At 41.0% G+C, this 10,970-nt stretch overlaps 1 non-coding gene across 1 annotated transcript; it reads left to right on the plus strand.

Moving 5' to 3' along the window:
• The first annotated feature begins 2,421 nt into the window (after positions 1-2,421).
• Positions 2,422-2,494, plus strand: Trnat-ggu (transfer RNA threonine (anticodon GGU)). The gene has a single exon. It is a non-coding gene; the product is annotated as a tRNA-Thr (tRNA).
• Positions 2,495-10,970: the final 8,476 nt, after the last annotated feature.

Consider the following 10,970-nt stretch of genomic DNA (forward strand, 5'->3'; position numbering starts at 1 on the left):
ACCGAGAATACGCGGAAGCAATCACTTGTGACAGTCCCCATACTCGGACTCCCGTCTCCATATCTACGCAGTTTCACTTTCCTGTACAGGACGGGAGCGTATGAACAAGATCGCTGACTGGCTGGCTGGCTCACTCACTGCCCAGCATTGGGACCGCACGCTATTTTGGCCGAGTACCGTACTCGTTTTCCCCAGGACGGGACGTTTCTCGGCTTTGATCATGGGCAGAAGCAGATTTTGCACACGGCAAGCTCAACTCCCGACCGCGTCGTGGTTGCGAAAACTTCCTATTGACTTTGCAGAACGGGAAAGAGAACAGAAGGAACGTGAATTTGGTTTTCAATGTTTCGTCTGTCTCGTATTTGAAAGCGACATTTCAAGAAATGAAACCTCCTTGTATCCGACCAAATTGCTTGTGTGTTTCTTTATCATGATGCACCGAAGATGTCCTCGTTATAACCGGAATCTCATTATATAACCGAACTCGTTGTAACCGATCCATTTTGCCATATATAGTTCTACAAAGAAAAATGGGACCGACGTGATCACCTCGTTAAAAACGGTTCCTCGTTATAAGCGAACTCGTTATAACGGGGTTTCACTTTATAAATACAGACATCATCGTATATTACGCCTCATTAGATCGTAGATACATCAAACAGCAGGTGATTACCCATTCAGAAGCTAACTGGTTTTTTGTGTCGCTCAGAAAATCCTGTTAAGACATATGGAGCATATTCCTATCACGCCTAGCACATTGATTTACAGACTGCAACATAAATGTCTTGCGTTAACATTACAAATGCAGAACCGTGGATTTTGATAGAAAATTTCTCCTTTTTCTGGTACGATTATGTGGCCTTCGTACTTATTATCATAGCCATTGTGGGAAATAGTTTCGTCATTCTCATCCAGAGTCAACTAGGCGGGGCCCGGGTCGTTGGGACATCAGCGAACCGTCTTATCATCGGTCTTGCTGTAGCTGATCTACTGACGGCGTTCTTCTACATCCCTCTACCGGAATACGTCAACGTACCACCCACGGCCGCTGGCGAGTTCTACTGCCGGGTGATCGAACCAAAGTCTTTGGCTTGGGTTTGTTTCATGGCTTCCGTCTACACTTTGACCACAATCTCTATTGAAAGATATCTGGCCATCGCCTATCCTTATTCGTATCGAACCTGGGCAAAACATGGCTACGAGAAGTTTGCTTTTCCTCTGATATGGCTTGCTGCTGTGTTGATCAACCTCCTCACGTTTCTATTTGGTGGCATGGATGAGTGTGGCAGGTGTTTTTTAAGTTTCCCCTCCGTTAGATCAAAGCAAGTGTTCGGCGTGTTTCTTTTCATATTTGAATATGTCGGACCACTCTGTATAATGTCTTACACCAACCTTCAAAGCATCCTCAAGCTGCGCCAACACTCACTGGGATTACACGGTGCAAACCAAGACGCACAGGCAATACATCGTCGGCTGACCACTATGTTCGCAGTAATTTTCGTCACCTTTTTTGTTCTTTGGACGCCGGACCAGATCTGCTATCTGCTGTATAATCTGGGCGTTTTGAGTGGTAACTTCACCAATACTGTCGCTTACAAGGTCTTAGTCAAGGCTGCCTTTATGAATGCCTGTACCATGAACCCTTTCATCTACTCTGTGTGGGTGCCAAGTTTCCGTCACCAGGCAACGGCCTATCTCACCTGTCGGTGTATCCAGAACCTGCATTTGACGAACACAGACACACATTAGGTTTCAGGTTTCTCCGACCTGTAAAATAGCTCTGAAACTGTACAATTTCTGAACCACTGACTTATATCTTCAATTTGCACGGTGCTTAGTAGTGTTGCACCCCCATTCCACAGAGATTTTTTCTCATCGGTCACTTACCGAAGTGTATCGGATAACAGTCTGATGAATCCGGCTTGTGTTGGGCCACTATCAGGTCTGTGTCAAACATTTTGGGCGTGATCCGAAGAGGAACATAGGAACATAGCTCAGACCTTTCTTCGCCATCGGACGCCTTTCCCGACGTTCGGCAACAATCTTTTGAGTGCCCGATGATTAATCATAATCGGACGCTCATCTGATTCCAATCTGCTCTCTGCCCAACGTGTTCGAGAGCCGCCCAACACAAAAACAACACTCATCGGAAGTACAAACGATATAGTTCTATTACTATCCTTTGTGAGATCTATGGGTAAATAGCTCATCAACTCAACAGTCACCTGACACTGAACGACAGACTTTTATCGGACAAAAAAAAAGATCATGGGCGTACATACTTATTTACGTCGATGTGGGGCAATTTGTCAATCAGTTGCAATGACAACATCTCAACGGAAGAATTTCTTGAATTTGAATAACTACTCAGTACCCCCTGCATGCTGTAAGGATTAGAACCAACACTTGCTGTCGGGCGAAAGCTCGGTGGTCTAGTGGAGATGACGCCTGTCCGGTGATCAGGAGGTCGTAGGTTCGAATCCTACTCGAGTATGTACGTCCATGATTTTTTATCATGGCTATTACTTAGAACACTGATCAATTCAGTGCTTATTTACGTCGATGTAGGGCAATTTGTCAATCAGTTGCAACTACTATGTTATTTTTCTTATATTTTCCTTACGTCCTTTTTCATTTGTTACTGTTGAGACCCAGGTCTCCCTCATAATTGGGAAGTACAATTGAGTTTACGAAACAGAAATAAGAAGTAATAAGATAAGTATCTGTCTATGATACAAGCATTGTTGTTTTGTATTGTTTTAGCTTCCTTCTTAGACTTCAGGGATACATTCACTTAAACTATCGTCAGGAGTTGTAATATTTTGGGGAGTCTATTTGACCTGGTTCCGAGTTGGGCGCAAATCAGCCCAGTATCTGGTCTGAGTTTGACAACTATGCGATTACTGACCGACTAGTCGGACTGGTGTCCTGCAATTGTTGGAAGTGTTAGATCAGTGTCAGGTCACCCTCCCATTACAATCAGATGAACAGAAGACAGTAACGGGGGTCTACCAGCCTTCGATCCGATTACCCCAATCAACGTCAGATCTTTGTTAGATTTGCTAAAAATCAGGAACCCCAAATATCGCTTGTCGGCTCAGAATTCATCGGAACGCCGGAAATTTTGGTATTTCGGGGATCAGTATGAGCCTCCGATGCTCAGTTAAATGGGGCCTTGAAGTCCGCCATCATTTTCGGCAGCATCTCAGATCCAGTGTCGGATAACAGTCACCTGACACTCATCGTACACTCATCATATACACCAAGTGACGTCCGATGGCTAACGGTTTATAAAAGTAGGGTGATCCCACAGTCAGCCAACACGGGCTCCTTGACAGACTTTTATCGGACAATAATCGCTAGCCACATCATGATTGTGAACATTGGGAGTCGACGATCAAGTACCATTTTGTGTATTAAAGTGGAATGAGACCTTCAGTAAATAAAAATGTGGATGGAGTAAATGTAGCTGCTGAATAAAAGGACTACAGCATATGTGACGTCACATATGGAAAACCAACGAATTCCACAAAATTATTTTTTTTTGGGGGTTGAAAAGTTCACATTCCCTCGACTTTGTAGTGATAGATGATAAAAGAACCCCCACCCCACCCTTTCTGAGTGAGGTAAATAAATTATGTTGTTAGATGCCAGAAAAATGTGAAACAACTAGTATGTTTTATTTTTTATTTTTTGCTTATAATTTCCTTACGTCCTTTTCCATTTGTAGAAATCTCATCCCACGATATCAGCACCGAAACTGTAGGATTCATAACTTTTCAACGGATTGAACGGTGTTTTTTTTTCCTCACAATTATTTCACTAACGAGTTCTACTAATGCGTGTAGGCCTACTTAATCCATGCGTACATTTGAATGTACTAGTATTCTTCTCTTAGTGCCAGCAGACTCTCCTGTGTCCCCACCTAAAGTGCCAGTGGACTATCGTACTCATGCACTTCTCCGCCTACGGTTCGCGTGGATTCAACGACAAAGGATACTCTGGTCCCCGTCACCCCTAAATTGCTACTGTTGATACCCAGGGTTCCCTCATAATTGGGAAGTACAGTTGAGTTTACGAAACTAAAATAAGAAGTAATGAAATAAATATCTGTTTATGATACAAGCACTGTTGTTTTTAATTGTTTTAGCCTCCTTCTTATCTATAGACTTCAGGGATACATTCACTTAAACTATCGTCAGGCATGTCAGGAGGTGTACTGTTTGGGAGAGTCCGTTTGACCTGCTTCCGAGTTTGGCGCAAATCAGCCCAGTGTCGAGTTTGAGCCGGACTACTGTGCAATTACTGTGCCTCTGATGATCAGTGGAATAGAGCCTTGAAGTCCGCCATTATTTTCGGCAGCAAATCTAATCAGTGTCGGATAAGCTTCGAGTCACTGCAGTATGCGTCAAATTTCTGATGTGTGTGTCGGATTTGTGTTGTGTGGCTATAATAGGTGTGTGCTGCCGCCGCTCAATGGCAATCTATTAAGCGTCCGATAATGAGCAGTCATCATCTGATTGCAATGTGCTTTCTGCCCGAAGTGTTCGATACCTGCCTAACACAAAGTCAACCCCTTTTCGATGTTCCGTAATTGGTGAATACTCCTCCCGGTGTCGGGTCTGTTTAAGATTACCCTCCGATCGAAGTCAGATCAAGATCAGATTTTCCTTGGACATCCCAGGAAACAGTCCTTCGTCGGCGCAGATTCCATCGGAATTTTCACATTAGGAAGATACGGCTGGGATAGTCAATGGAAGAGAACTTTTAATCACACTATTCTTTTTTTATTTCTTATTTTTTAGTTTCATTGGTACAATGTTGGAGGAGAAAGTTGATTATCAGAATTGTTCAATTTGATTGTACGAATGTGCACTGGTGCACAATGAACGCTTTCTGAAAGGAGTTATCGAAATCATCATTCCACTGAATTGTATCACTTGTGGGATGCAAGTGGGCGAATCCCCCTTGCACCCCCACGAGGAGCTCTACCCTTCGAACCTCACAGACCCCAACTGAAACAGTACCACTATACTAGTATTTAAAAAAAAAATGCTCAAAATGGCCTGCTTTATATCATTAGTGATCATTTTCATTAATACTTTATCGTGTTCTGTTGAAATTAATGGTATTTGACATATTTATTATCCTGTGCATGATTTTCACTCTCATTGAACTTTGATTACGTTCAAATTGTTTCTGCATACAAGGTAATTTGCATGAAGTGTGGCACTTGTACTCTATGAATGATTCCTCTGACCATCAAGATTGCAACAATAATCTCTTTACGTGAGCACCAGCAAATCTTCGCCTTTCTGGATTTCATTCATTCATCAGTCTTGTTTTCACAGGGTGGCTCCATCAGTGAGTTGAACCCTGTTGTTCGTGTAAGCCCAGCACAGTATGGACAATGCACACATGTATTCATTAACATCAAAATAACATAAGATCAACAAAAATGATTATATCACATGTAACATACAAAACATATACATAAAGAATGAAACAATATATCTAATCATATAGAATATGTCACTGCAAAAACAGTTATATGAATAATCATGGAGGTACAAAGAAAGAAGTCTTTGTACCTCCATGGAATAATACAGTATTTCTGATATATTACGCCACCTCCTTCCTCTGGGAAAAAAGAAATATTCATACTAACTAATTGTTATTGAACAAAATTAAGTGCTCTCCAGAATTGTGCTGAAAACTGTTTTGATGAAGCATGCCTGATGTTCTTTGGTAAACTGTTCCATTCAACAACTCATGTGTGAAAGGCTTGTTTTGCAACCTTTGTTTTCGATCTATAGTACCGACAGCCCCTCCGAAACAGCAGATCTAGGCCCTGTTTTATGAAGAGTTATAATTGATTACATAGTTGATTTCTATGGTCAATCTCTGGCAGCCTATGTAATAAGGAAATTTATAGTCGATTATGTCTTTAAAATTTGATGAAACGGGGCCCTAGTCTCGTAATTGTGAGTATCATTGGCTTTCTTAAACAAGTGTCAGGTATTTAGGAACGTCCCCATTAAGTGCTCTCCAGACAAGTTTGCATCGTTGAAGTTTCCAACTGTCCTCAATGGTGGTCCAGTTAAGCTGACTTGATACGTAGTAAGTTGACGTTCGGTTGTCTACCTGTAGACAATTTTGGCCATTCTTTAGTGTTGACTCACAATTATTTCTTTTGTGGTGGTGAGACAAATTGACCAGGCCACACAGCAGCAGTCAAACAATGGGAGAACTAATGAGTTTGCCAAAACTTTCAATGAATTCAGCGGTAGGGATTTTTTTTTCAGTTGACTCAGTATAAAGCGTAATCTTGAACCAATTTTTCTTGCTTACGTGATATAATATATTCCTTCCTATTAAGGACTGGATCTATGTGTACCCCAATACATTTTTAAGACTTTACTTGCAACAATGTATAACTTTCTAATTTTACCGCCTTCACCCAAACATGTATTGTCCCTGATTTGTTTTGGCTGTGACAGTGATGAGTATGATAATAACAGTTGTAATGCATTTCAGTAAGAAAATCTGGAACATGAAAAGGGGGTAACTATTTGATAAAATCTTCAATGTTAATCAACTCGTGAAGAGTTGATAGGTTGAGGAAAATGATTAATATTAATTGTCTGTGTTCAGGAGGTGACGATACTTCTTTATAGAGACTTTCGTAAAAATGTAACTCGAGAAAGTAATTGCTGTGTCCAACCATTGCTGCGCTTGCGCCACAGGATATTGAATATGGAAAAAGCTTACACCGATGCAAAAATTTAATGAGCTCCACAGGCTTATTGCCAATACAGTGAGAGCCCGTTATAACGAGGTCCGTGGGACCGCCGATATTGGCTCGTTACAACCGGTACCTCGTTATAACCGTACGCATCAAAAACAAAGAAAAACATAAGCATGGCGTCACATACCAAGCAATCAAACTTATGAGCGGTCTTTGCGTTGTTATTATACAAGTAAATGAATCATTATCATTGAGAAAGAATGACAAGGAATCATTTTGTGAGTTGATACCAAAAAACTAAAGAAAGGGGGAGTTTGAAAACGCGTTCTTTGGTTTTCTTCCGAAAAATCTCTTCGCGTGTGTTGTGCATACGTTCTGGAAAAGTGCACTGCAGGGTTGAATTCCTAATCCTTTCTACGCCTATCTCTTCCTTGTGTATCGAACGTTTCTGAAAGAATGAAATAATCGTTTGTGAATTACAGTATAAAATCTTAATAAACAAAATCACATTGTATTAAATGCGTTTGCTATACTTTTTTTCTAGACATTGGCGCAAGCAGAGTAACATGCATTATTCAACTTAATTAGTTCTTTACGCTGTGTGCGCCCAGCGGGATTGCGATGATTTTATGGATCATTAGGCTGTGTTCCATGATGTTTGCACCAGCATGGGTTGAAAATGCGTTTTGTATTTTTTCTCCCCCAAATCTCTTCGCATTTTGTACATGCGTTCTTGAAAGGTACACGACATGGTTGAATTCGTGATCCTTTCACGCCTATCTCTTCCTCATTATGACGGACCATTCTGAAAGAATTAGATTATTCATTTGTGAAATACAGTGTGAAACAATAATGAAGATCATAATGATTTTTCGGCATTTGTCACTGGTAATGATGGATAAAAGAGTGATAACGGTGGGACGACTGAGCCTATACGTTTGTTTCCTCTTTCTGCCTCAGATCATTCATGTAGAGAGACGGCATGGGGATCACGACGATAAAGCTCACGTGTTTATGCAAATACAGCTATGTGTTCAGAATGACTCTGCAGAACGGGAAAGAGAACAGAAGGATAGCGTGAATTCGGTTTTCAGTGTTTCGTCTGTCGCGTATTTGAAAGCGGCAGGTCAAGAAATGAAACCTGGTTGTATCCGACCAAATTGCTTGTGTGTTTCTTTATCATGATGTACCGAAGATGTCCTCGTAATAACCGGAATCGCATTTTATAACCGAACTCGTTGTAACTGATCCGTTTTGTCATAATTATATAGGTTTACACTGAAAAAAAATGGGACCAAGGTGATCACCTCATTAAAAGCGGTTCCTCGTTATAAGCGAACTCGTTACAACGGGGTTTCACTGTATAAATACAGATATCATCGTATATCGCTCCTTATTAAATCGTGGATACATCTAACAGTAGGCTATTTTCCATTCAGAAGCTAGCAGGTTGTTTGTGTCGCTCAGAAAATTCTGTTTAACCATCCGGAGCATATTCCTTTCACGCCTTACATATTGATCTAAAGACTGCAACAGAAATGTCTTGCGTAAATATTACAAAAGCAGAACCGTGGATTTTGATAGAAAATTTCTCCTTATTCTGGTACGATTACGTCGCCTTCGTACTTATTATCATAGCCATTGCGGGAAATGGTTTCGTCATTCTCATCCAAAGTCGTCTAGGCGGGGCCAGGGTCGGTGGGACATCAGCGAACCGTCTTATCATCGGTCTGGCTGTTGCCGATTTACTGACGGCGTTCTTCTACATCCCTCTACCGGAATACGTCAACGTACCACCCACGGCCGCTGGCGAATTCTACTGCCGGGTGATCGAACCAAAGTCTTTGACTTGGGTTTGCTTCATGGCATCTGTCTACACTTTGACCACGATCTCCACTGAAAGATATCTGGCCATCGCCTATCCTTATTTGTATCGAACCTGGGCAAATCATAGCTACGAGAAGTTTGCCTTTCCTCTGATATGGCTCGCTGCTGTGTTGATCAACCTCTTCACGTTTCTATTTGGTGGCATGGATGAGTGTGGCAGGTGTTTTTTAAGTTTCCCCTCCGTTAGATCAAAGCAAGTGTTCGGCGTGTTTCTTTTCATATTTGAATATGTCGGACCACTCTGTATAATGTCTTACACCAACCTTCAAAGCATCCTCAAACTGCGCCAGTACTCTCTGAATCCAAGCGATGCAAGCAATCCGACGCTCTCCCAAGACGCACAGACAATTCATCGTCGGCTGACCACAATGTTCACAGTCATTTTCGTTACCTTTTTTGTTCTTTGGACGCCAGATCAGATCTGCTATCTGCTGTATAATCTGGGCGTTTTGAGTGGTAACTTCACCAATACTGTCGCTTACAAGGTCTTAGTCCAGGTTGCCTTTATGAATGCCTGTACCATGAACCCTTTCATCTACTCTGTGTGGGTGCCAATCTTCCGTCACCAGGCAACGGCCTATCTCACCTGTCGGGGTATTCGGAACCTGCATTTGACGAACACAGACACGCATTAGGTTTCAGGTTTCTCCCACCTGTAAAACAGCCCTGAGACTGTACATGCAAAGTTGGAATGTCATTACACAGTCCGTTCAATCATCGTCTACTCTGATATTTGCTTCACTGAAAAAGAAAATGTACACGCAATGTATTTACGTTATATTTGACTTTCTTTTTCACCTTAATGTACTCCAGCCCCTGAAAGTAGCAGTAGCACTAGAAGAAAAATAAATATGATAGATCATGCTGAAATAAGGCACCTTGGTGTGTCCTTTCTTTATAAGTTGCTGAATGGAAATATTTTCTTTCACAACAACGCAAAACGCTGGACATTTCAAGCTCACGGTGCTTGAGCAAGTGCCCTACGGTACGTACCCCCCCCCCCATGAAGTAATCAGGTAATCGATGTACATAACATTTACCTATCAATTTTGTTGATTGTTTTTGTTGGGGACCTTGATTCACTTCAACTTGTATCAAAACCAATATTGTCCATCAGCATTTATAGATTCGAGTCAATGATAAAAGTTCACAACAACAAATTACACGTTTTTTTTTATAAAGTCATTATAGAATGCTGTTACCAATAGGGCTACATTTATTGCACTTTTGCTTTAAAGGGACTGTACAGTACTGCTTGAGGTGGGGATTCATGTTTTGAACATTCCTAAGTGAGATAATGAGAAACCTCTTATAGAATAATATGAAAGAGCATGTAAATTTAAGAAGGATTCAATGTTTTTTTTATGAAAATTGGTTTTCAAATGGCTGAGATATCCAAAAAAAGTGACAATATAGGTTTCCCGGTCAATTTCATACTTTTGTCATTCAATGTTAATGTCCATTCAAATTCACACAGCGCACGCACGCGAAAATATTCGGGCATTCAAATTCAGAATCCGAGTGATCAATTTCATTTTTGGGCGTTCTATTTCGTTTTTTGTGAAATCAAATTCTCGATTGGGCATTCAATTTCAAAATGCGAGCACCGACTTTCCTACTCGTGCATTCAAATTCATGTGATAGTCATGTGATAGTCCAAATGAGCTTGTTTGGAGCGTTCAATTTCATTTTTAGGCGATCACGTTCCTACTTCGTGCAATCAATTTAACGAGGTAGACTTTTTAAGAAGGAAAAAGGGCCAACACAACCAATGAAGGCTTGCATATAGTGTGATTATGATTGTTTGCAGGTTCTACATTGTTCTCTGTTCATGTATTCTTTGTTTTTCATCTCAATAAATTTCAAATTGTAATGTCCAATCAGCAGTGCATCCAAACAACATAACGACAATCTTATCATATTTCTTGATGATACTGCATGCTGTCAACGCCCCACCACTAACCACATAATGACAATTCTTCAATTTAAAGACAAACTGACACATCACATAGTCCCGCAAAATAAACCAATAAGACAACAATTCACAACAAACAAGACGTATAAAAATGTTCATGTATCAGTTTCAACATAGTCGTAATTGTGGTGGTTTTTTTTTTTCTGGAAGGTGTCAACTATAGGCCTATACAGTGCCTAATGTTTGTTTGTTTGTTTCATTCTCCATCAAAGAAGATGGGTGGATAGGCCATATTCAGCTGCAATAGCTGGTCTTCCATATGGGGTCCAGTTGGATGTAAACACCCTGCTCTTCGCGATGAATAAATGAAGTGGGATCTTTTACGTGCATGAGTTGTGACTCTCTCACACATGGGACCTT

Source organism: Diadema antillarum, unplaced genomic scaffold, assembly GCF_040938485.1.
Source record: "Diadema antillarum isolate AM-2024a unplaced genomic scaffold, OU_Dant_1.0 seq00001957_RagTag, whole genome shotgun sequence".
NCBI classification, from domain to species: domain Eukaryota; kingdom Metazoa; phylum Echinodermata; class Echinoidea; order Diadematoida; family Diadematidae; genus Diadema; species Diadema antillarum.